We start from the raw sequence: 25,931 nt of genomic DNA, 5'->3' as shown, positions 1-25,931 counted from the left end.
CTCACTTCCATTGTTCAGTTCTTCGCTTTTAGTATTAACAGATAAACAAGGATTATGACACATGAGAGGCATGCAAAACAAAACTAACAGGAAAAGAGAATAACTTGGAGAAAATAGGAACAATGCAGGAACTCTACTTAAGAATAGGATGCTACAATTTTCACAGAGCTGTTGAAAATTAAAAGCACAATAGGCAGAAATTTAAAACTTACTAGAAGAGGTGGAAGATAAAGATGTTAGTGTCTTCCCAAAAGTGGAGAAGAAAGCATAATGAAAGAAAATGAGAATAATAATAATAATAATAATAAATGGAGGACAAGATCAGGAGGTCCATCATGTAAAAAATGAATTAAAAAAAGAAAGGCCAGAAAAAAATGGAGTTGAGGAAACTGTGAATGAAATAGTTCAAGAAAATGCCCCCTGAAATTTAGGATATGAATTTTCAGATTAAAAAGATTTAGGTGGTTATTCATTATAATAGGTAAAAATATACACAGGCAAATATCATTGTGAACTTCCAGAACAATGGGAGAAAATAAAAGCTGCACAAGATTCAAAACAAAACAAAACAAAACAGTCACATATAAGCTATCAGGTATCAGAGTGAGTTTGGATTTTTCAACAGCAACTCTAGAAGAAAGAATGTAATTAAGCAATGTGTTTGAAATTCTAAAGAAAATTTACTTTCAAGCTAGAATTCTATCCCTAACCAAATTATCAATTAAGTAGTAGGGTAAAAGAAAATTTTCAGACATTCAAAATCTCAAAAACAACAATGCACCTTTTATCAAGAACCTTCTAGAATATATGCTCTACAAAAGCAGATATTAAAACAAAAAAGGGAAAGACCTAGGGTATAAAATGACAGCTGAGGGCCTAATGGGAGAAGTTAGAATGGACCAGAGAGTGTGACTTAGAGATGGACACGGAAGGCTGTCATTCCAAGACTCCTGCTAGCTACCATTCTACAACTTTCTAACCCCAGAACAGAATGCCCAAGGGAGCTTGGCCCCTGTTCTTGCTTAACTTGTTATGTGTTAATGAAGCTCTTACTTTCTCCTCCATGCCTTGCTGTGTGAATTGGCTGAGGACAATTATTTCAGATGAGTTCTCTTTGGAGAACTGTACATACTCAGTGGTGAATTTGGAAGCCAGTAATACCTAGATGCCCACACCTAGCTTTCACCTTCCTGTGGTGAGCTTTGAATTTCCCAAGGTTCATTCATGACCTTGCCCATTGATTTCTTCGCACAGTAATCCAGCAATGTATGTTTGATTTATCTTCTCTTGGAAGATCTCATCTAATAGTGGCAATATTACCAGTTCTTTACACAGTTACATTTGTGCTTTCTATTCAGTATTTTTTAAAACTAACCAATATATTGCTTAGAGATATATACATATGTAGTATAAACTAAAGAAAAACAAGGGAGTGATTAACTTAAAAGTCAGAATAGTGGTTACTTCTGTGGAGGAAAGACAGAGACACGTGCAAAAAGGGAACATTGGGGGCTTCTGCGAAGGTGGTAGTATTTATTTCTTAGCTTAGGTTGATGATGTGTATGATTTTAGTGTTAATATTTTTAAACTGTGTATATATATATATGTGTGTGTGTATATATATATATATATATATATATATATTTCATATGTGTATTAGCCAAGGTTCCACCAGAGAATCAAAACCAGTAAGAGGTATACATGAATTTATACAAGGAATTGGCAAATACAATAGTGCCTGGCTAATCAAATGTAAAGTCCATAGGACAGGCAAGCAAGAAGGGAAAATCATGTCCAGCCTGGAATTCCAGGGGCAGAAGCTGGAGATTGCTGTCCATTGGAATCAGTCAGGAAGGAAGATGGGGAGGAAGGGAGAAAAGCTGTAAACCTAGCTGCTGTTTGGAGTCTCTGAGCTGAGGGAAGGCTGCAAGTTCTGTTGTAAAGAATTTCCAACTGATTAAGGCACTCCCATAAAGGGTTATCTCCTTTTTGATTAACTTAAGGCCATCATGATCCACATTTACAGAATCCTTTCACTGTAGAGCCTAGATTTGTGTTTAATTGAATAACAGAGAGAAGGGGTGTGCATGCCACAAAATGGCCAGTGTGCCCCTTCTGTCTGTCATCCATCTGTCCATCCAACTGGGAGAATATCTCTTATAGCCCATCCAAACTGGAAAGAGATTAGCCAAGCTGACACATCAAAAAGACAATATACTATTCTATATGAGTGATATAGTTCACAATTAAAAAATATTAAATTAAATTATTCTTTTCTGGTAATAAAATAAAATCACTAGGTAAACTTGTACAAAGAAGTCACTAGAAATACTAATAGAGGTTGGCTTTTATTACTAGCATATTTCTTGCTGGGGTAATTCAAAACAATAATTGCAGCATAATTTTAGAAAAGTATTCTTTTTTCATATTTGAGTAAGTTCTGACCAAATGAGAAAAGAGGTTTGAATGGGCCACCTTAAATTAATTTTTAATTGTAAAAATAAACCATTAAAAACTCAACTGAGAAAATATATCACATTTCAACATGTTTGAAAGTAGGATTAGTACACTATGACATAACTATTTTACAAAAATGATTTGGGAAACATGACCTGTCTTCTACCACACAATATTGTCACCCTGAAATGCAGCTTAAATTTTCAGAAACCATTCAAATATATGTCATTACTGTTATTATATCATTCTTTCATTTGTTTGAGTGAAGCCTGCTAGTGCACTGAAAACAGTATATCCATTACCTGAGTAGAGGCAGTCCACGAATTAATGGTAACCAACTTGTGCCTAACATAGTTTTCTTCAAAGAGATAATAAATGATCATATCTAGAAGTAGACATTATCCATCTGGTTCCAAAGGGTAAACTTAAAATAAATGGGTAAAAATATATGGGGAGGGAGACATGAGCTCAGGGTAAGAAAAACTTTGTCTATTGACAGAGCCACCTGGCAATAGAATGGGCATTCTCTGAAGATTGTGATTCTCCACTTCTAGAAGTTTCCAAGCCTAGGATGGCAGGCTTGCTGGGGTGCTGGCCTCACAGTTCAAGCCCCAGACTAGCATGACTATAGCATCCATTTTCACCTTTTTTCTTTTTTCACTCCTGAACCAATTTCCTATCATTACCACCTGCTCTAACCGAGTTGTTCTAAATCAACAGCACTGGGGAATCTGTCCAAGGAACTCTCTTTTTCACTATCACTTTTCTTTCTGCTCAGATTAATTCTATGTTGTATCTTCCCATTTTCTTTGGTGTTTCGGTTCTTAATTCATTAAGTTCCACTGTCCCAGACACATAAGCCTTTGTGTCTTCTTTAGTTTTCCTTTTGCTTATCCTTCAGAAAACTCTCTTTCTCTTATCATGTTGTCTGTGAGTAAAACAGAAACTTGAATAATAACTAAAGAGAGTGTAGTATTGGTGTAACACCAAATGAAAGTCATGAGTTTTGAAGTAAAATTAGACACAGTAAAAATTTAGGCTAATCATTTTAAAATTAAAAGTCACAAATCAGCAATTACAGTGCTGAAGAAAAGTCTAATACACATTTTCTTTCATCCAAAAGCATTTATTGATGGGGTGCCTGGATTACTCAGTCAGTTAAGCATCTGACTCTTGATTTCAGCTCAGGTCATGATCTCATGGTTTGTGATTTCAAGCCCCATATTGGGCTTGGTGCTGCCTATGTGAAGCCTGCTTGGGATTCTCTCTCTCCCTCTCTCTCTCTCTGACCCTCCCCTGTTCACACTCTCTTTCTTTCAAAATAAATAAATAAACTTAAAAAAAAAGGCATTTATTGAATGTCAACTCTATGCCAGGCTCCAGGTGTGTTAGGAACAGAAAATGGAATGATGTAGTGTTTATCAAAGGGTGGTGTGTTCGTTTCTCAGAGTGAAAAATTCCCTAAAGGATGGGCGAGAAACCTGGTGCTTTCTTGCTCTGTTTCTCTTACTGTTCATTAACAGCTTTTTGGGGAAGAAAATATATTCTCTCTTTCCCATTAATCAACAGTTGAGTGATTACTAAGTACAAACATTTGTTCTTTATGGATAAAGTTGTGAATACGATTTGGGTTTTTTAAATTTTATTTTATAGAAGGGATAATATCTGACAGATAATAGAAATAGAAACCAGAATATGGTTCATACCACACTAGTGCCACTGCCTTGTTGTTTGTGAGGCAGCATGAGCCAGACAGACATGGATTTGAATTCAAGTTCCTATACTTGTATGCTACATGGCCTTGTTTCTCTGAACCATTTGTTACTTGAAAAAAAAAACAGGACAAAAATAATAATGAAGGTGTTGTTAAGATTACAAATAATCCTAAAATCTGTATGGAGTCACAAAAGAACCGAATAGCCAAAGAAATCTTGAAAAAGAAGAAAATAGATCACAGTCCCAGATTTCAGGAGATACTACAAAGCTATAGAAACCAAAACAGTGTGGTGCTGGCACAAAAATAGATACATACATCAATAGAACAGAATAGAGAGATGTAAACCCATGATTATACAGTCAGTTAATCTTCTACAAAAGAGGCAAGAATATGCAATGGGAAAAAGATATCTTCAACAATGGTTTTGGGGAAAGTGCACAGCTACATGCAAAAGAATGAAACTGGACTTCTTTATTAAAAATCCTAGAAGAGGGCACAGGCAATAATTTTTATGACATTGGCCACAGCAACGTTTTTCTAGATATGTATTCTGAGACGAGGGAAACAAAAGCAAAGATTGGGATTGTATCAAAATAAAAAGCTTCTGCACAGTGAAGGAAACAATCAACAAAACTAAAAGACAATCTACAGAATGGGAGAAGATATTTGCAAATGACATATCTGAGAAGGGATTAATATCTAAAATATGTATATAATTTATAAAACTCAACCCCAAAAAACAAATAATACAATTAAAAAGTGGGTAGAAGATAAGAATAGACATTTCTTTAAAGAAGATATACAGATGGCCAACAGACACATGAAAAGGTGCTCAACATCACTAATCATCAGGGAAATGCAAATAAAAACCACAATGAGATACCACCTCACACTTGTCAGAATGGCTAAAATAAAAAAGACAGGAAACAAATGTCGAGGGTGTGGAAAAAAAGGAACTGTCATGCACTGTTGGTGGTAATGCAAACTGATGCACAGTCACTGTGGAAAACAGAATGGACGTCCCTCAAAAAAAAATTAAAAGTAGAATTACTATATGATCCAGTAAGTCCACTATTGGGTATATTTATCCAGAGAAAACAAAAACACTAATCTGAAAAGATACATGTACTCCCATGTTTATTGCAGAATTATTTACAATAGTCAAGATATGAAAGCAACTCATGTCCATCAATACACAAATGGATAAAGAAGATGTGGTGTATATATATATAACAGAATATAACTTGGCCTTAAAAAAAAGAATAAAATCTTGCCATTTGCAACAACATGGATAGATCTACAGGGGATAATGCTAAGTGAAATATGTCAGAGAAAGACAAATGCCATCTGATTTCGCTTCTATGTGTAATTTCAGAAACAAAACAAAGGAAAACAGACAAACCAAAAAACAGACTCTTAACTATAGAGAATAAACTGATGGTTACCAGAGGGGAGGTGGGTGGCAGTTTGGCTGAAAGAAGGGGATTAAGAGTACATTTATTGTGATGAACACTAAGTAACATATAGAATTGTTGAATCACTATATTGTACATCTGAAATTAACATAACACTGTATGTTAACTATACTGGAATTAAAACTTTATGGGGTGCCTGGGTGGCTCAGTCGGTTAAGCATCCAACTCTTGATTTCCACTCAGGTCATGATCTCATGGTTCGTGGGATCAAGCCTTGTATCAGAATCTGCACTGACAGCATAGAGGCTATTTGGGATTCTCTCTCTCTCTCTCTCTCTCTCTCTCTCTCTCTGCATACACATGCAGCTCTCTCTTTCTCTCTCTCTCAAAATAAATATACAAAAACCTTTAAAAATAGATAGATAGATAGATAGATAGATAAATGAAATATGTGCATGATGGATTATTAACTACTAATACTTAGGATTCACAATCTGCCCATCTCCCTTGCTCTCTGGGGATAAAAGGACAAAAATAAGAGATGCAGAGCCATGAAAGGAAAACAGTAGATCCAATGGGAAAAAACATTCCCAGCCTTCAGCATGTGGATGGGAAATATAACTGGGAGAGAGAGTAGGGGGCACTAAAAGGATGGTATGGCTCAGAGTAAGTAAACAGGATGCAGGGAAGACACATATGGATGAGAAAGAGGACTCTCTTGGGGGAAGACATTGAGAGTTTCCTGGAGTTTGAGGGTACCAGAGAATAATAGAGCACAGGTGATTTTAATAAGAATTTCTATATACACTGTAAATGTTTGAGAGAGCTCTGAAAGTGAGGAATCTTCTTTGGATTGTTTCTCTTTAAATACAGAACCATAAAGAACAGTCAATGATTGTCCAGGGGATTGTCATTCTCAATTTTGAAACTAAGGTGAGACTCTACCTAAAACTTATATGAAAATCATTGCCATATATATGAGTCAATATGGGTTTTCACAATGAGAAAGGAGATAAAAGGGATAAAGGGATACACACACACACACACACACACACACGCACACTTTATACACACAGCATGAGTAGGGGAGGGGCAAAGAGAGAGGGAGACACAGAATCAGAAGCAGGCTCCAGGCTCTGAGTGGTCAGCATAGAGCCCAATGCAGGGTTTGAACTCATGAACTGCAAGATCATGACCGGAGTCAAAGTTGGACACTTAAACAACTGAGCTACCCAGCTGCCCCAAAATTGAAATTATTATTTGAGACAAGTGCAAGATTTCAGAAAGAGGTTTTATGACATTACATTGAGGAAGTCTACAAAGATAGTCCTTCCCAAATTACTACTTGGGAATTTCCATTTTAACAGAACATTTAATAGACTCATCTGCTTATGAATTTGGAGCCCTTTATACATGGGGCATAGAGTAGTGATGGATATGGGGACCAGCTCAATAATGTATCTTTTATCAGCCAGAGTACTTGATCCTTGTTCTAGAACTGGCAGTGCTCAGGCATTGTGAAAAACTATTTTTCCCCCAAATTGGAGACACACTTAGACATAAAAGAGACTCTGAGTAATGGTTACAGCATGCCCCAGAGACACTGCAGAAATGATGAGGTCAGAGGTGGTAAAGGCAGCCAAGTAGGGCTGTTCAGGCACTCAGGTCATTTGCCTTTGGAATCTGTTGAGGAACAGGAACTGAGAGGCATGTGCCAATTCATAACCATGCATCAGTGAGCAGTGAGCCTCTGACTTCATGTCTTGAGTAGAAAAACTTATTTTATTCCAGGAACTCTGGAATGGGACTTGCAAGCTTAGAAGCATGGCTGAACCATATTTGGCAAAGGGAATAAATAATTAGAAATCAATAAACAAGAACAGATAACTCTCTGAGGAGTCACCTAAATATTCTCCTTTGATCATTTCATCAAAGCTAGAAAGAATAGGAAACAAAATTTGCAGCCAGAAGGAAGACATGTGAAGACCTTCAGGCCTGAGAAGCTGGGTAGAGGTGTGAAAGTAGCTTCACATCTTGAAGACTGCCCAGGCACTGTCTCAGTGGCCTCCCTATCCAGGTGAGGGGACCAGGCTGGGGCCTAAAGCAGAGACCACAGCTGCTATCAAGTTTCCTATGTGCCAGAGGGGGATATAGGCAAGAGCACTGTGATCATTTAGTTGCTTCTCGCAACTTTTTCAGATCCTGCCAATCAGCATGTGGCATGAATCCCAAAAGATAGAGGCTGGAACTTACCCTTTCCTGGTTTAATCTGATTAAAAGAAGCATCTGATGTTTTTCCATCATCGTTCCTTCTCCATTTGGAAGATAAAGGCATGCCTTTAGAAATTTTCCTAGCTTCCCCATTTTAATGTTTTTAAGGAAAAAAAGCTATGATAAACCCCCCCATGCTTCATCTGGTTGCACCTCCAGAAGAACCTGAGAGTTCCCACACTCTGGAAATCAGGTATCTGAAGGCCCCAGTGCCAGGCATATTTAGCAGGGTTTTTTCCCCTAGGAATCACTGATCTTTCAATTCCCACTTAGGCACAGATTTCCAATACTGTTTATATGATGAAATATTTCTAATAAGGAAAAAGAGTGTTTGAGAAGAATTATTCAAGGTGATGGCATCTGAACCAGTCCCCCAAATAGAAAACACCGGTGAACTTGTGTCTCAAATATATACTAAGACCAGGTCAGTCCTTTCTAAATTGTTCACCCTCTGCCATATATATAGCTGGGGGCTGCGAATCTGTTTTAAAGTGAGGGAGGAAATTCAAAGAAATGAACATGAGACGCTTGCCAAATAATATACAAATATAAATAGATTGTGTTTGTATTTTTACTGTTTAGAAATTGAAATTTGTGACTGTGATTCAGATAACAAAAAAGACCATGAGTCTCATGCTGAATCACTTCTTCCTTTTTCATTACTCTCTGCAAAAGAAATGAACATATTCTTGATCTTGAACACATACTATGTGCCAGAAACTGTTTTAAAGGCTTTACACCTATTAACTCAGAATTTATGTCTCTAGAGAACAATAAATAACTCACTGATATGGTATTCACAGAACTGTTTACTGCAACTTTGGATAGAGTTAATTACATTTTATGTAAGAATTTCCCTCACATGAAGCAACAGGTAGAAAACAATAGGGAAATATCTGTTATCTAAATGAAAAGAGTCATTATAATGACAAGTTGTGATATTTTTTTCTGTTAGCAGGATAAATACATTGGAGCCACCACTCATTCAGCCTGGATTAAGTAGCCAAATATGGCTCAGTCATGAAAAAAGTTCTCCTTTCAGAACATCATTATAAATTAGCCCATTTCAGAGCAGAGTTAAAGATCTTCCAGTAGGAATAAGATTTTGAGGAGGTTGTTATCAACAAACAAGTGTGTGTTGTTTTCAAAAGTCCTTGGCTTAGTTTATAACAATAATATTCATAAGACACTGTAGTGTGTTTTCAAAAGCTTAATGGAAAGGGTTAAGTCCACTATTGTTTACTCCTCTTAGATTATAATTGAAGCAGCTGCAGGAGAACTTAATACCATTCATTTTCTTAAAGTATATAATTTCTACTAATTGTTAGATTACCATGTTTGTAGATTATAGCATCATAATGCCAATGGACTTTATGCAAAATTTCAATGCAAATTGCAATGAAAAGGCATGATTATCACATTTAAAATGCAAACACTAAGAAAAGAAATTAAGATAGCCAGATTTTGTTTGGCTAAGCAAAAGGTTTAGCTTGATCAATAGTTAAAATTTATTAGTTTTCCTCATTACAAAGTTATACAGGTTTTTTTACATAAAATTTGGCAATAAAGTTCACTAACAAGAAGAAAAAGAAAAATCATCTATGGTCTTAGCTTGAAGGTACCCATTGTCATATTTTTTCATTTCCTTCCAGTATTTTGAAAATAAATATAAATGTACACATACATAATTTACTTTCACAAAGAGGGGAACATATACATTCTTTTATTTAATCACTTACCTATATATTGTTGCTATCATCTCCTATCATATCATCATATTTTATGAAGCATAATTATATATTTATCATAGATTATTAACAAATTCTCATTGTTGGACATATTTTGTTTTCTTTTTTTTTCTTTGTAATGACAACCACAGCTATGATGAAGGTTCTTGACACAATATCTAATAATATTGTTTCTTTGAATAAATTTCCATAAATCTAATTGTTACCTCATAATACAAACACAAATTCAAAGTTAAATTTCCTTTCATAAAAAATTGATTTAGGGGCACCTGGGTGGCTCAGCCAGTTAAGCGTCTGACTTTGGCTCAGGTCATGATCTCATGCTTCATGAATTCTGTGCTGACAGCTCAGAGCCTGGAGCCTGGCTTTAGATTCTGTGTCTCCCTCTCTCCCTGCTCCTTCCCCACTCACTCACTCTTTCTCTCTGTCAGGATATAAAATCAATGCACAGAAATCGGTTGCATTCCTATACACCAACAATGAAGCAACAGAAAGAGAAATCAAGGAATCGATCCCATTTACAGTTGCACCAAAAAACCCATAAAATACCTATGAATAAGTCTAACCAAAGAGGTGAAAAATCTATACAGTGAAACCTATAGAAAGCTGATGAAAGAAATTGAAGAAGACACAAAGAAATGGAAAAAGATTCCATGCTCCTAGATAGGAAGAACAAATATTGTTAAAATGTCGATACTACCCAAAGCAATCTACGTATTCAATGCGATCCCTGTCAAAGTAATACGAGCAGTCTTCACAGAGCTAGAACAAATAATCCTAAAATTTGTGTGGAACCAGAAAAGACCCCGAATAGCCAAAGCAATGTTGAAAAAGAAAACCAAAGCAGGAGGCATCACAATTCCAGACTTCAAGCTATACTACAAAACTGTAATCATCAAGACAGTATGGTACTGGCACAAGAACAGACACTCAGATCGATGGAACAGAATAGAGAACCTAGAAATGGACCCACAAACATATGGGCAACTCATCTTTGACAAAGCAGGAAAGAATATCCAATGCAATAAAGACAGTGTCTTCAGCAAGTGGTGCTGGGAAAACTGGACAGCGACATGCAGAAGAAGGAACCTGGACCACTTTCTTACACCAGACACAAAAATGAACTCAAAATGGATGAAAGACCTCAATGTAAGACAGGAAGCCATCAAAGTCCTCGAGGACAAAGCAGGCAAAAACCTCTTTGATCTTGCCCGCAGCAATTTCTTACTCAACACGTCTTCAGAGGCAAGGGAAACAAAAGCAAAAATGAACTACTGGGACCTCATCAAAATAAAAAGCTTCTGCACAGCGAAGGAAACAATCAGCAAAACTAAAAGGCACCTGACAGAATGGGAGAAGACATTTGCAAACGACATCTCAGATAAAGTGTCAGTATCTAAAATCTGTAAAGAACTTATCAAACTCAACACCCAAAAAACAAATAATCCAGTGAAGAAATGGGCAAAAGACATGAATAGACATCTCCAAAGAAGACATCCAGATGGCCAACCAACACATGAAAAAATGCTCAACATCACTCATCATCAGGGAAATACAAATCAAAACCACAATGAGATACTACCTCACACCTGTCAGAATGGCTAATATTAACAACTCAGGCAACAGATGTTGGTGAGGATGCAGGGAAAGAGGATCTCTTTTGCATTGTTGGTGGGAATGCAAGCTGGTGCAGCCACTCTGGAAAACAGTATGGAGGTTTCTCCCAAAACTAAAAATAGAACTACTCTATGACCCAGCATTTGCACTACTAGGCATTGATCCAAGGGATACAGGTGTGCTGTTTCGAAGGGACACATGCACCCCCATGTTTATAGCAGCACTATCAACAATAGCTAAAGTATGGAAAGAGCCCAAATGTCCATCGATGGATGAATGGATAGAGAAAATGTGGTATATATATACAATGGAGTATTACTCAGCAATCAAAAAGAATGAAATCTTGCCATTTGCAACGACGTGGATGGAACTGGAGGGTATTATGCTAAGTGAAATTAGTCAAAGAAAGACAAAAATCATATGACTTCAGTCATATGAGGACTTTAAGAGACAAAACAGATGAACATTAAAGAAGGGAAACAAAAATAATATAAAAACAGAGAGGGACAAAACAAAAGAGACTCATAAGTATGGAGAACAAACTGAGGGTTGCTGGAAGGGTTGTTGGAGGGGGGATGGTGTAAATGGGTAAGGGGCATTAAGGAATCTACTGAAATTGTTGCTTCACTATATACTAACTAAGTTGGATGTAAATTTTAAAAAATAAAAAATAAAGTTAAATAAAAAAAATAAAAAATAAACATTTTTTAAAAATAACAATAAATTGATTTAAACTCCAAACCACAATTTAAATGGTCAAAAGAAAGTAATAAATATGTCACTGAAGACTGTATCAAAATGCCCAAAGGCATTGAAAACATGCTTGAAATCCTTAAAAACCCTAGAAATACACAATAAAGCAACAAAAGATGTCACTTCACACACTTTAGATTTAAAAAAAAATTAAGATTGGGGTACCTGGGTGGCTCAGTCTGTTGAGTTTCTGATTTTGGCTCAGGTCATGATCTAGCAGTCCGTGGGTTCAAGCCCCATGTCAGGCTATGTGCTGGGCGCTCAGAGCCTCGAGCCTGCTTGGGTTTCTGTGTCTCCCCCTCACTCTGCCCCTCCCGCCTCCACGCTGTCTCCCCCTCTCTCTCTCTCTCTCTCTCAAAAATAAATAAACATTAAAAAAGAATGCCTCTTCCTACTTTCTAAAAAAATTAAGATAAATATTTAGAAAGATAAAAAATTTAGAGAGAGAGAAAAAAATAAGTCTGATGATATAACCGTTTTATTCACTTCTCATGAAAGTGTAAGTCAATAGACCCATTTTGGAGGGCACTTAGATAAATCCTAAATGGAAAATACACATATTCTAGAACTCAGTAATTTTACTTCTGAGAACTTAGGCTAGAAAGATACTTGCACATGAGCCAGGGACCAGCCTGCATCTATCACATGCCCACCCCTACTGCTGGGCAGGCAGAATTTCAGGACCACAGGGAATGGGTGAATAGCACTTCTCCAGTGGAAGGGAAAACAGGCATGCTGTCAACATGTGTCCACTCTGATAAATCATTATGCTCTTTTGAATTCTAAAATCAATTATGAATGACCCAATTTGTGTCAATTAACATAAAATCACAATTTCTTCAGAACGCTATAATTTGTAAATGTTGGGTTGACACATCCAGCTGCCAAAGACTCACAAAGCACAGTCAGGGGCCTTTGAACAATTTGGAGTACAAATACATCTTTAGCACTTTCTAACTCCACTTCTAGTTCCCTTTTTATTAGCAAACTTCTCTTCCAGAAGAAAGTATTCAGCAGATACAATCCTGAGTTGCATTCTTCCTGAGTTAATTAATATCTATTAAGGAAGGAATTCGTTGAAAACAAAGGTGTTAGCACATTGGTTCTCAACTTCTTTGCACGTTAGAATCACCTGAGGAACTTTTAAAAATACTGACACTTGTCCCCATTCTCCCCAGACCAATTCAAACTGAACCTCTGATGGTGGTGTCTGAGCATTTGTACTTTTTAATAAGCTCCCCAGGTCTTTGCACATACAGCAATGTGTATAAACTGCTCTCTTGATGTCCACCTGAAAAACATTTTTTGTTTAGAAGGGAACCAGGAATGATATTATAGGTGCTGCTTTGGAACAAATAGTTCTCTCCAATGTCTACCTTCAGCCACACCTCTTAGGGATCTTTTCTCACTGGGCTGGCTTTCCCTAGTCATTAGGGTCATATTATTTCATGGCATGCATAGAAAGCTGAGCAGCAGTAGCATTTTTCTTGGTCCCCAGATGCTAGCAATTATAAGTTACATCACAGATTGGGTGAAGAAAAGTCACATCATTATATCAAATACAGACATCCATTATAAGACACCAGAAAATTTGAAATGCTATAAAATTGTCTTAGAATTGAAAATATAAGAATTTTTATTTTTTAAGTTTATTTATTTATTTTCAGAGAGAGAGAGCACACACAAGTGGGGGCGGAGCAGAGAGTGAGAGAGAAGGAGAGAGAGAATCCCAAGCAGGCTCCACACAATCAGCCAGAGCCTAACTTGGGGATTGAACTCATGAACCGTTAAGATCATGATCTGAGCCAAAATTGAGTCAGACACTTAACTGACTGATCCACCCAGGCACACCTAAAATATAATAATTTTTAAATTATTATTACTATTAAGGTGTTGAGTTGAGAGTAGAACTCAGGTGATTGACAGAAAATAGTTTTATAACTTACTGTTGGGAAAGAAAAAAAGAAAAGGAAGTAGATATGAATGCTTTGAGTCCTTAGGTATGACTGAGAGGGCCAACACACATGGCCTTCAAATGTTCCACATGTGCTGTGGAAAGAATTATGTAAAGTCTTTTGGACTTCCCTTATATGGGAGGATTCTCCCATATAGCCATATGTGGTGGGGAGCTCCTGCAACAAAGGTAGATAATACAGCTTTCTGGGCTAGCTGCTGATGTAGCTACTCATATCATCTGGTTCCACTGGGGATTGATTCTTTTTCATGTATCTTTTTAATTTCATGTAAATTGCTCCTGGACCTACCTGACTTTACAACATAGAACCCAGCTGTAATAGAACCCAGCTTATGATGTGCGGTTCCAAGTTCATAGCCACATGAAGTCCCATTGCCAAATGTTCCATCTTTATCAGGGCCCTGTAGCATGCCAAGAGCTACTTTTCAAAAAGCTTATAACACTCAACTGCAGATGACATGGACTTCAGAAAATCAAGAATTTGCACTGTAATTCTCCTATTGTGGCTTTTCATAAATTCTGTCTTGGAACTTTTTCCACCACTAACACCAATGAAAGAAATGAAGGAAGAAGCAGGGATGAGAGAAGGGAACTTCAGGTAATGGTGCCCCAGTGGGCAACGCCAGAGCAAAGATTGTCCATTAATAGAGCCCCACATTGGGCAGAAATGACCAGGTCCCTAGTATTTCCACGAGGCTCAGACTCTGGGGACATCCCTAGAAGAATGTAGCCTCACTTTAAGAGCTGAAGGGTACTCTGAAATCTCTAATAGATGGAGGCTGTCAGCCAATTGCTTTTTCAGCAATTGACCGGCAGGTTCTTTTTTGAAGGGAGATCAAAGTGACACACCACGGCTGCCACATATAAGCTTTAAATTTTATATATATAAGTGGTGTTGTACTCTATGCCCATTCTGACCTTTATGATCTAGTATTGTTTTCATGGCTTATTTAGAGATAACATTGTATACTCACTTGACATTTTACTGCTATCACCAGCAATGATGTAATGATATCTTTGTGCATGTTTCCTTGTGTGAGAATTTCTCTATGGTACATACCTGGAAGTATTAAGTCATGAACTATCTATCTTCTCAATTTCACTAAATACTGAATATGTTTATTCAACCAGTATTTTTAAGTATATATTATGCATTTATATGGACTGATTATTAAAATGAGTGTGGATTATTTTTGAATTTCTAATGGCTCTTAATTCTTTTGGCTTTTTGCATCTAAAAACACATAAGGAAGGATTACTTCCCATACAGTGAGCCAAAATCCCCCCCCCCCCAAAAATAATTTTGAACCTATTTGGCTTAAGTTAAGTCATATGCCAATCCCTGAACCAATGATTGTGAGCAAGGTGATGAAAATCTTGACTAGCTTAGTTAGCCAAGGTCACATTCTGCAGTTGAAAGTGGTAGGTTGTCCCTCAGGAAATCATACTGTACTTACAGAAGAAAGGCAAAGGTGTGCTGGGTATTGAAATAACAGATGTCCGTCACAACATACACAGAGTCTAGGCCTTTTGAACCTAGCTTTAAGTGGATTTTACTTTACCATGCTAAATGATCTTTCTCCTTAATTTGTTGAGAGTTCTGCTTTCATTTCTTTGCCCAAGATACAACCCCAGCAGTATTAGTCCAATCTCAGTCTGCCATATCACCCTGCTGAAGACCAATAACAGACAGTGTAGCTTATCTAATCACTATCTATTCCCCTTTTGGAGGTCAATTCCCCGCCCCTCCCCCAGACTAGGGATGGTAGCAGAAAGGGGGGAATCTATTGATTAGTCGAAGTCTATCAAGTGGTAACTCTACTCCTCTTGCCAGTTATGGGATTAAGAATGGACTGGTAGTGCAATTCTGGCTTATAAATTAGGAAGAGAAGTCAGATGGAAGGCCAAGAAGAAAGTGCCTCTGGAAACTGAAGTCTGAGAAATTGGTGCAGAAATTGCTAAAGCTCTTCTGCAATCAAAAGTTTTCACTGTTTGGGGCGCCTGGGTGGCGCAGTCGGTTAAGCGTCCGACTTCAGCCAGGTCACGATCTCGCGGTCCGTGAGTTCGAGCCCCGCGTCGGGCTCTGGGCTGATGGCTCAGAGCCTGGAGCCTGTTTCCGATTCTGGGTCTCCCTCTCTCTCTGCCCCATCCCCCGTTCATGCTCTGTCTCTCTCTGTACCAAAAATAAATAAACGTTGAAAAAAAAAATTAAAAAAAAAAAAAGTTTTCACTGTCAGGGTGTCTGTATGGCTCAGTCAGTTAAGTGTCAGACTCTTGATTTTGGCTCAGGTCATAATCTCATGGTTGTGAGACTGAGCCCTGCGCTGGGCTCTGCACTGAGCATGGAGCTTGCTTAAGATTCTCTAAATAAATAAATAAATAAATAAATAAATAAATAAACAAACAAACTTAAAAAAAAGTTGTCACTGCCATGCTAAAGATGGCAAAGCAAAAGTAAAGAACCTAAGTGCTTATGACATCTTTGAGCTATTGGCCAAACCTGGAGCTACCTGTCTCTGCGTTTTTTTTTTTTTTTTCTGTTGACTTCAAAAACATACTTAGTCTTTCAGTCTTTGCTACTCAGAGTGTGGTCTGTGTCCAAACATCATCAGCACACTTGGGATATTGTTGGAAATGCAGAATCTTGGGTCCCATTTCACACCTACTGAATCAGAATCTGCATTTTAATAAGTCTGCAGGTGATCCATATGCACATTAATGTTTGAGATGCAATAGTTTAACTCACTGTTATTGGTTTTTATATTAATTTACAATTGAAAGCATCCTGGGACAAAGTCACACAAGCTACCAAATATCAAAGTTGGAACTTGAAAGTCTATTTTTCATTAGGTCACACTGTCTTACAATTTATGCAATTACCACAGATAAAATATAGCTAGATAATATTTGTAGAGATCATAGATTTTTTAAAAAATGTTTTCCTACTCAGAATGGTAGAATTACCTTGGTTGCCCGATAATTACCATAATCCCTCACTCCACTTTGCCTCTGCAGACAGAACGATCAGTGAAGGTTACATATTTGCCCTCAGTTTTCTGTGTCTGAAATGACAAAACGTTTATGATTATGTGGTTCTACATTCTTACCAGTTAGTGGAACAGAGAATAGAGACTAAGCAATTCTGTTCTTGTTTGTCTTTTAACAAACTCCACTTTCCCATTGGACTGCACTGATTTCACTTTAAGGAAGACACGTCTAATGTTGGCCCAGGTCCCTCAACATGTTGGGTGACTTCAGCCAAAGATCACTGTTGCTCTCTGAAGGTGTGTTCTTGGCAAGAGGACCCTCCAGATCCCAGCTCTGCAAGGACCCACTAAGACTCAAGGGTTCTGATATCTACATAGCTTTGCTCTGTTCTCTTTTTCATCTCTGCTAATTGTGTGTAATGCTTCACAGACAGCTGGAAGGAGTGGGCACATGCTGTGTGCCATGTGGGCACCCTTCTCTTTCTCACCACCTACATCTGAGGGCAGATGCTGAATGTCTTCTAAGTTACCTTCTCAGACACTTTATAATATGGGATATCTATTAAACCACATTGAACCACAGAACAGGTCAGAGAAAATTCTTTTCAGAATCCTAAAACTTTCTTCTCTGTTGATATGGGCAGCCCAGGAAAAGTCAGCTATGTTCACAGTAGCACCCAACCCTTTCCTCTCAATGTGAGGAAAGGAGATCGGTCTCCTGGCATTGGCACTGGGTATGTGTGCTTAGCTGGTGAAAATCCAAGAAACTACTATTAAAGGCAGAGAATCAAATCACTCATTGTTCAGAAAAGAACACTTAAAAGACTCCTCTTTTTATTGTAAAATGTCAAACATGTATATATCTGATTCAGAGGTGGGGACTCTAGGAGGTACTTAGCTCATGAGGGTGGAACCCTTATGAATGGCATTAGTGCCTTTGTAAGAAGAGACATGAGAGAGATGGTTTCTCTCTCTGCCATGTGAGGATATATTAGTAGGCCACCATATTCAAATCAGGAAGAAGGTTCTCACCAGGAATAAAATTGGCCAACACCCTCATCTCAGAATTCTATCCTCCAAAACTGTGAGCCATAATATCTGTTGTTTAAGCCACCTAGTCTATGGTATTTTTGTTATAGCAGCCTGAGCAGACTAAGATACATATTTCTTAAGAATAAAAATGACATAGGGGCGCCTGGGTGGCGCAGTCGGTTAAGCGTCCGACTTCAGCCAGGTCACGATCTCGCTGTCTGTGAGTTCGAGCCCCGCATCAGGCTCTGGGCTGATGGCTCAGAGCCTGGAGCCTGTTTCCGATTCTGTGTCTCCCTCTCTCTCTGCCCCTCCCCCGTTCATGCTCTGTCTCTCTCTGTCCCAAAAATAAATAAACGTTGAAAAAAAAATTAAAAAAAAAAATAAAAATGACATAAAATAAAATAATAAAATACCCATGTGCCACCAGCTAACTTAAAAAAAAATAGAATATATCCACTATCTTTGAAGCCCATGTGTGCTCCCCCTGCTGATATCCACCTTCCTCTGCTACCTCTTGTCAGCCCAGAAGTAACAAAAATCCAGTATTATTAGTTATTCTCTTGCTCTTCTGTATAGTTTTACCACATACACATCTATCCCAACACAGTATGTTGTCTGATTTTTCCTGATTTTCCACTTTGTATAAATGAATAACACAGTATACTTCTATGACTTTCTTTTTCACTCAACATTTTGAGTGGTAGTTCATTTTGTTCATTGATGTTTAGTATTTCATTTTTGAACATAACAGGATTTGTTTATCCATTTTACTGTTGATGGCAATTTCATGCTTATAAACAGTGTGTCTTGGAATTCACATTATGTGGCTCCTGGCATGCATGAGCAAGAGTTTCTCCTGGGAGTATGCTGTAAGTGTCATTAACACTGATCACATATATTCTGCTGCTGTTTTCCATCAAGGCTCATGCTATGATTACCCTCCGTGGCCCACATAATTTCGGTATGGCCGTGTTGGACTAATGAAATGTGGGCTAAAGTGATGTGTGACATTTCTGGGCAGAAGCTTTAAGAAGCAATACATGCAATATTCTTTTCCCTTTTCTATGGTGCCTGGAAGTATTCCACATACTAGCTGCTCAGTCTGCATGGATCCCAAAGTAAGGATGCCAATGACATAGAATCAGGTCTCCATTCAGCCCACAGGGACCATGTATCATGAGTGAGACAGAAACCTTTGTTATTTTAAGTCACTTGGGTTTGTTAACCAAAGCCTTGGCTGGCTTATCATGCCTGATATAGACATTGGTAGTAGGAATAGATTTGTTTGGAATGCATCTATTCAACTTTAATAAATTATGCCAAACTGTTTTCCAAAGAGATTGAGCCAATTTTTAAACAACTTATCAAAAATGGATAAGAGTTCCTGTTATTCCACAGCCTTGCCAAAACTTGGTATTTTCAGACTATAATTTGATCTAATAGACTCTTAGGGAATGGTGTCTCATTATTTGAATTCTATTTTCCTGATAACTAGTGATATATTTTTGTATGTTTATTAGGCACTCAGCTTTCTTTTTCTGTCAAATGCCTGTTTATAATTTAGGCCTGCGTCTCTATTGATTCATTTCCTGTATTTCTGTAGTGTGCCTTTTTCTTATTGACTCATGTAAATTCTTTATTTTTGAGGGGTGGGGGGAGGAAAGGGGTGGAGGAGGGGCAGAGAGAGAAACTATTTTTTTAATTTAATTTTTTAAATTTACATCCAAATTACTTAGCATCTAGTACAACAATGCTTTCAGGAATAGGTTCCTTAAAGCCCCTTACCCATTTACACCATCCCCCCTCCAACAACTGCTCCAGTAACTCTCTGTTCTCCATATTTAAGAGTCTCTTATGTTTTGTTCCCCTCCCTGTTTTTATATTATTTTTGTTTCCCTTCTTTAATGTTCATCTGTTTTGTCTCTTAAAGTCCTCATATGAGTGAAGTCATATGATTTTTGTCTTTCTTTGACTAATTTCACTTAGCATAATACCCTCCAGTTCCATCCACGTCGTTGCAAATGGCAAGATTTCATTCTTTTTGATTGCTGAGTAATACTCCATTGTATATATATACCACGTTTTCTCTATCCATTCATCCATCGATGGACATTTGGGCTCTTTCCATACTTTAGCTATTGTTGATAGTGCTGCTATAAACATGGGGTGCATGTGTCCCTTTGAAACAGCACACCTGTATCCCTTGGATCAATGCCTAGTAGTGCAAATGCTGGGTCATAGAGTAGTTCTATTTTTAGTTTTGGGAGAAACCTCCATACTGTTTTCCAGAGTGGCTGCACCAGCTTGCATTCCCACCAACAATGCAGAAGAGATACTCTTTCCCTGCATCCTCACCAACATCTGTTGCCTGAGTTGTTAATATTAGCCATTCTGACAGGTGTGAGGTAGTATCTCATTGTGGTTTTGATTTGTATTTCCCTGATGATGAGTGATGTTGAGCATTTTTTCATGTGTTGGTTGGCCATCTGGATGTCTTCTTTGGAGATGTCTATTCATGTCTTTTTTTTTTTTTTCAACGTTTATTTATTTTTGGGACAGAGAGAGACAGAGCATGAACGGGGGAGGGGCAGAGAGAGAGGGAGACCCAGAATAGGAAACAGGCTCCAGGCTCTGAGCCATCAGCCCAGAGCCTGACACGGGGCTCGAACTCACGGACCGCGAGATCGTGACCTGGCTGAAGTCGGACGCTTAACCGACTGCGCCACCCAGGCGCCCCTCATGTCTTTTGCTCATTTCTTCACTGGATTATTTGTTTTTTGGGTGTTGAGTTTGATAAGTTCTTTACAGATTTTAGATACTGACACTTTATCTGAGATGTCGTTTGCAAATGTCTTCTCCCATTCTGTCAGGTGCCTTTTAGTTTTGCTGATTGTTTCCTTCGCTGTGCAGAAGCTTTTTATTTTGATGAGGTCCCAGTAGTTCATTTTTGCTTTTGTTTCCCTTGCCTCTGAAGACGTGTTGAGTAAGAAATTGCTGCGGGCAAGATCAAAGAGGTTTTTGCCTGCTTTGTCCTCGAGGACTTTGATGGCTTCCTGTCTTACATTGAGGTCTTTCATCCATTTTGAGTTCATTTTTGTGTCTGGTGTAAGAAAGTGGTCCAGGTTCCTTCTTCTGCATGTCGCTGTCCAGTTTTCCCAGCACCACTTGCTGAAGACACTGTCTTTATTGCATTGGATATTCTTTCCTGCTTTGTCAAAGATGAGTTGCCCATATGTTTGTGGGTCCATTTCTAGGTTCTCTATTCTGTTCCATCGATCTGAGTGTCTGTTCTTGTGCCAGTACCATACTGTCTTGATGATTACAGTTTTGTAGTATAGCTTGAAGTCTGGAATTGTGATGCCTCCTGCTTTGGTTTTCTTTTTCAACATTGCTTTGGCTATTCGGGGTCTTTTCTGGTTCCACACAAATTTTAGGATTATTTGTTCTAGCTCTGTGAAGACTGCTCGTATTACTTTGACAGGGATCGCATTGAATACGTAGATTGCTTTGGGTAGTATCGACATTTTAACAATATTTGTTCTTCCTATCTAGGAGCATGGAATCTTTTTCCATTTCTTTGTGTCTTCTTCAATTTCTTTCATCAGCTTTCTATAGGTTTCACTGTATAGATTTTTCACCTCTTTGGTTAGACTTATTCATAGGTATTTTATGGGTTTTTTGGTGCAACTGTAAATGGGATCGATTCTTTGATTTCTCTTTCTGTTGCTTCATTGTTGGTGTATAGGAATGCAACCGATTTCTGTGCATTGATTTTATATCCTGCAACTTTGCTGAATTCATGAATCAGTTCTAGCAGTTTTTTGGTGGAATATTTTGGGTTTTCCATATACACTATCATGTCATCTGCAAAGATTGAAAGTTTGACCTCCTCCTGGCAGATTTGTATGCTTTTTATTTCTTTGTGTTGTCTGATTGCAGAGGCTAAGACTTCCAATACTATGTTGAATAACAGTGGTGAGAGTGGCCATCCCTGTCTTGTTCCTGACCTAAGGAGGAAAGCTGTCAGTTTTTCCCCATCGAGGAAGATATTAGCATTGGGTCGTTCGTGTATGGTTTTTATGATCTCGAGGTATGCTCCTTCTATCCCTACTTTCTTGAGGGTTTTTATCAAAAAAGGATCCTCTATTTTGTCAAATGGTTTCTCTCCATCTATGGAGAGGATCATGTGATTCTTGTCCTTTGTTTTATTGATGTGATATATCACAATGATTGTTTTGCAGATATTGAACCAGCTCTGCATCCCAGGTATAAATCCCACTTGGTCGTGGTGAATATTTTTTTTAATGTATTGTTGGATACAGTTGGCTAGTATCTTATTGAGAATTTTTGCGCCCATGTTCATCAGAGAAATTGCTCTATAGTTCTCCTTTTTAGTGTGGTCTCTGTCTGGTTTAGGAATCAAGGTAATGCTGGCTTCATAGAAAGAGTTTGGAAGTTTTCCTTCCATTTCTATATTTTGGAACAGCTTCAAGAGAATAGGTGTTAACTCTTCCTTAAATGTTTGGTAGAATTCCCCTGGAAGGCCATCTGGCCCTGAACTCTTGTTTTTTGGCAGATTTTTTATTACTAATTCGGTGTCTTTACTGGTTATGGGTCTGTTCAAATTTTCTATTTCTTCCTGTTTCCATTTTGGTAGTGTATATATGTTTCTAGGAATTTGTCCATTTCTTCCAGATTGCCCATTTTATTGGCATATAATTGCTCATAATATTCTCTTAATATTGTTTATATTTCTGTTGTGTTGTTTGTGATCTCTCCTCTTTCATTCTTGATTTTATTTATTTGGATCCTTTCCTTCTTCTTTTTGATCAAACTGGCTAGTGGTTTATCAATTCTGTTAATTCTTTCAAACAACCAGCTTCTGGTTTCATTGATCTGTGCTACTGTTTTTTTTTTTTTTTTTGTTTGTTTTGTTTTGATAGCATTAATTTCTGCTCTAATCTTTATTATTTCCTGACTTCTGATAGTTTTGGGTTTTTTTTTTTTTTTTGCTGCTCTTTTTCCAGCTCTTTAATGAGTAAGGTTGGGTTGTGTATCTGAGATCTTTCTTCCTTCTTTAGGAAGGCCTGGATTGCTATATACTTTCCTCTTATGACTAACTTTGCTTTGTCTCAGAAGTTTTGGGTTGTGGTGTTTTCATTTTCATTGTTTTCCATATACATTTTAACTTCCTCTTTAACTTCTTGGTTGGCCTATTCATTCTTTAGTAGGATGTTCTTCAGTCTCCAAGTATTTGTTACCTTTCCAAATTTTTTCTTGTGGTTGATTGCGAGTTTCATAACCTTGTGGTCTGAAAATATGCACTTGATCTTTTTGTACTTTCTGAGGGCTGATTTGTGTCCCAGTATGTGGTCTATTCTGGAGAACATTCCATGTACACTGGAGAAGAATGTATATTCCAGTGTTTAGGATGAAATATTCTGAATATATTTGTTAAATCCAATTGGTCCAGTGGGTCATTTAACGCCATTGTTTCCTGTTGATTTTTTTATTAGATGATGTATCCACTGCTGTGAGTGAGGTATTGAAGTCTCCTACACTTATGGCATTACTATCAATGAGTTTCTTACGTTTGTGATTAATTGACTTATATATTTGGGTGCTCTCACATTTGGTGCATAAATGTTTACAAGTGTTAGGTCTTCTTGGTGGATAGACCCATTAATTATGATATAATGCCCTTCTGCATCTCTTAATACAGTCTTTATTTTAAAGTCTAGATTCTCTGATATAAGTATGGATACTCTGGCTTTCTTTTGTTGAACATTAGCATGATAGATAGTTCTCCATCCTCTTACTTTCAATCTGATGGTGTCTTTAGGTCTAAAGTGGGTCTCTTGTAAACAGCGTATAGATGGATCTTGTTTTCTGATCCATTCTGTTACCCTATGTCTTTTGAATGGAGCATTGAGTCCATTGACATTTAGAGTGAGTACTAAAAGATATGAATTTATTGCCATTATGTTGCTTATAGAGTTGGAGTTTCTGGTTGTGTTCTCTGGTCCTTTCTTATCTTGGTTGTTTTTGGTATTTGTTTGTTTGTTTATTCATTCATTTTTTCTCCCCTCAGAGAATCCCCCTTAAAATATCTTGCAGGGCTGGTTTACTGGTCACAAACTCCTTTAATTTTTGTTTGGGAAAATTTTGATCTCTCCTTCTATTTTGAATGACAGCCTTGCTGGATAAAGAATTCTTGGCTGTATATTTTTCTGATTCAGCACACTGAATTTACACTGCCACTCCTTTCTGGCCTGTCTAGTTTCTGTGGATAGGTCTGCTGCAAACCTGATCTGTCTTCCCTTGTAGGTTAAGGACTTTTTTCCCTAGCTGCTTTCATGATTCTCTCCTTGCTTGAGTATTTTGTGAATTTGACTATGATATGCCTTGTTGATGTCGGTTTTTGTTGAATCTAATGGGGGTCCTTTGTGCTTCCTGGATTTTGATGACTGTGTCTTTCCCCAAGTTAGGAAAGTTTTCCACCATGATTTGCTCACATAACCCTCCTACCCCTATTTCTCTCTCTCTTCCTCTTCTGGGACCCTATGATTCTGATGTTGTTCCTTTTTATTGAGTCATTGATTCCTCTAATTTTTAAATTGTGCTCTTTTGCCTTTATCTCCCTCTTGTTTTCTGCTTCATTATTCTCCATAAGTTTCTCCTCTATGTCACTGATTCTCTGTTCTGCCTCATCCAGCTTTGCCCCTGTGGCATCCATCCATGACTGCAACTCAGTTATAGCATTATTTATTTCATCGTGACTAGTTTTACTTCTTTTATCTCTGCACAAAGGGATTCTAATTTATTTTACACTCCAGCTAATACTCTTATTATTGTGATTCTAAATTCTGGTTCAGACATCTTGCTTGTGTCTGTGTTGGTTAAGTCCCTGGCTGTCATTTCTTCCTACTCTTTCTTTTGAAGTGAATTCCTTCGTTTCATCATTTTGAAGGGAAAAAGGAATTAATGAGGTAGAAAAATTAAAGTAAAAAGTATTAAAATTAAAAAATATTAAAATTAAAAAGTTAAAAAAAACACACACACAAAATAGAATAAATCATACTAGATCCTGTGTGTTTTGATATTGGTGTTGAAAGTGGCTTGATAGATTAGAGAAAAAAGGGGAAAGGAAAAAAGGAAAAAAAGAAAATTGTTTGAAAATTTGAAAAAATGAATACACTGAAGTAGACTGAAATGACATGATGGAAGTAAAATAGAATTTTAATTACAACCAATCCTTCAGAAATACAAGCAATTATCAGGGAATACTATGAAAAATTATATGCCAATAAACTGGACAACCTGGAAGAATTGACAAATTCCTAAACACCCACACACTCCCAAAACTCAAACAGGAAGAAATACAAAGTTTGAACAGACCCATAACCAGTGAAGAAATTGAGTCAGTTATCAAAAAACTCCCTACAAATAAGAGTCCAGGACCAGATGGCTTCCCAGGGTGTTCTACCAGACACATAAAGCAGAGATAATACCAATCCTTCTCAAGCTATTCCAAAAAATCGAAAGGGAAGGAAAACTTTCAGACTCATTCTATGAAGCCAGCATTACTTTGATTCCTAAACCAGATAGAGACCCAGTAAAAAATGAGAACTACAGGTCAATATCCCTGATGAATATGGATGCAAAAATTCTCAATAAGATACTAGCAAATTGAATTCAACAGCATATAAAAAGAATTATTCACCATGATCAAGTGGGACTCATTCCTGGGCTGCAGGGCTGGTTCAACATTCGCAAATCAATCAGTGTGATACACCACATTAATAAAAGAAAAGATAAGAACCATATGATCCTGTCAATCGATGCAGAAAAAGCATTTGATGAAATTCAGCCTTCTTTCTTAATAAAAACCCTCGAGAAAGTCGGGATAGGAGGAACATACTTAAACATCATAAAAGCCATTTATGAAAAGCCCACAGC

This window comes from Leopardus geoffroyi, chromosome B2, assembly GCF_018350155.1.
Source record: "Leopardus geoffroyi isolate Oge1 chromosome B2, O.geoffroyi_Oge1_pat1.0, whole genome shotgun sequence".
In the NCBI taxonomy this organism is placed as follows: Eukaryota; Metazoa; Chordata; class Mammalia; order Carnivora; family Felidae; genus Leopardus; species Leopardus geoffroyi.
The sequence above is the reverse complement of the archived record's forward strand: the minus strand, read 5'-3'. Positions refer to the sequence as shown.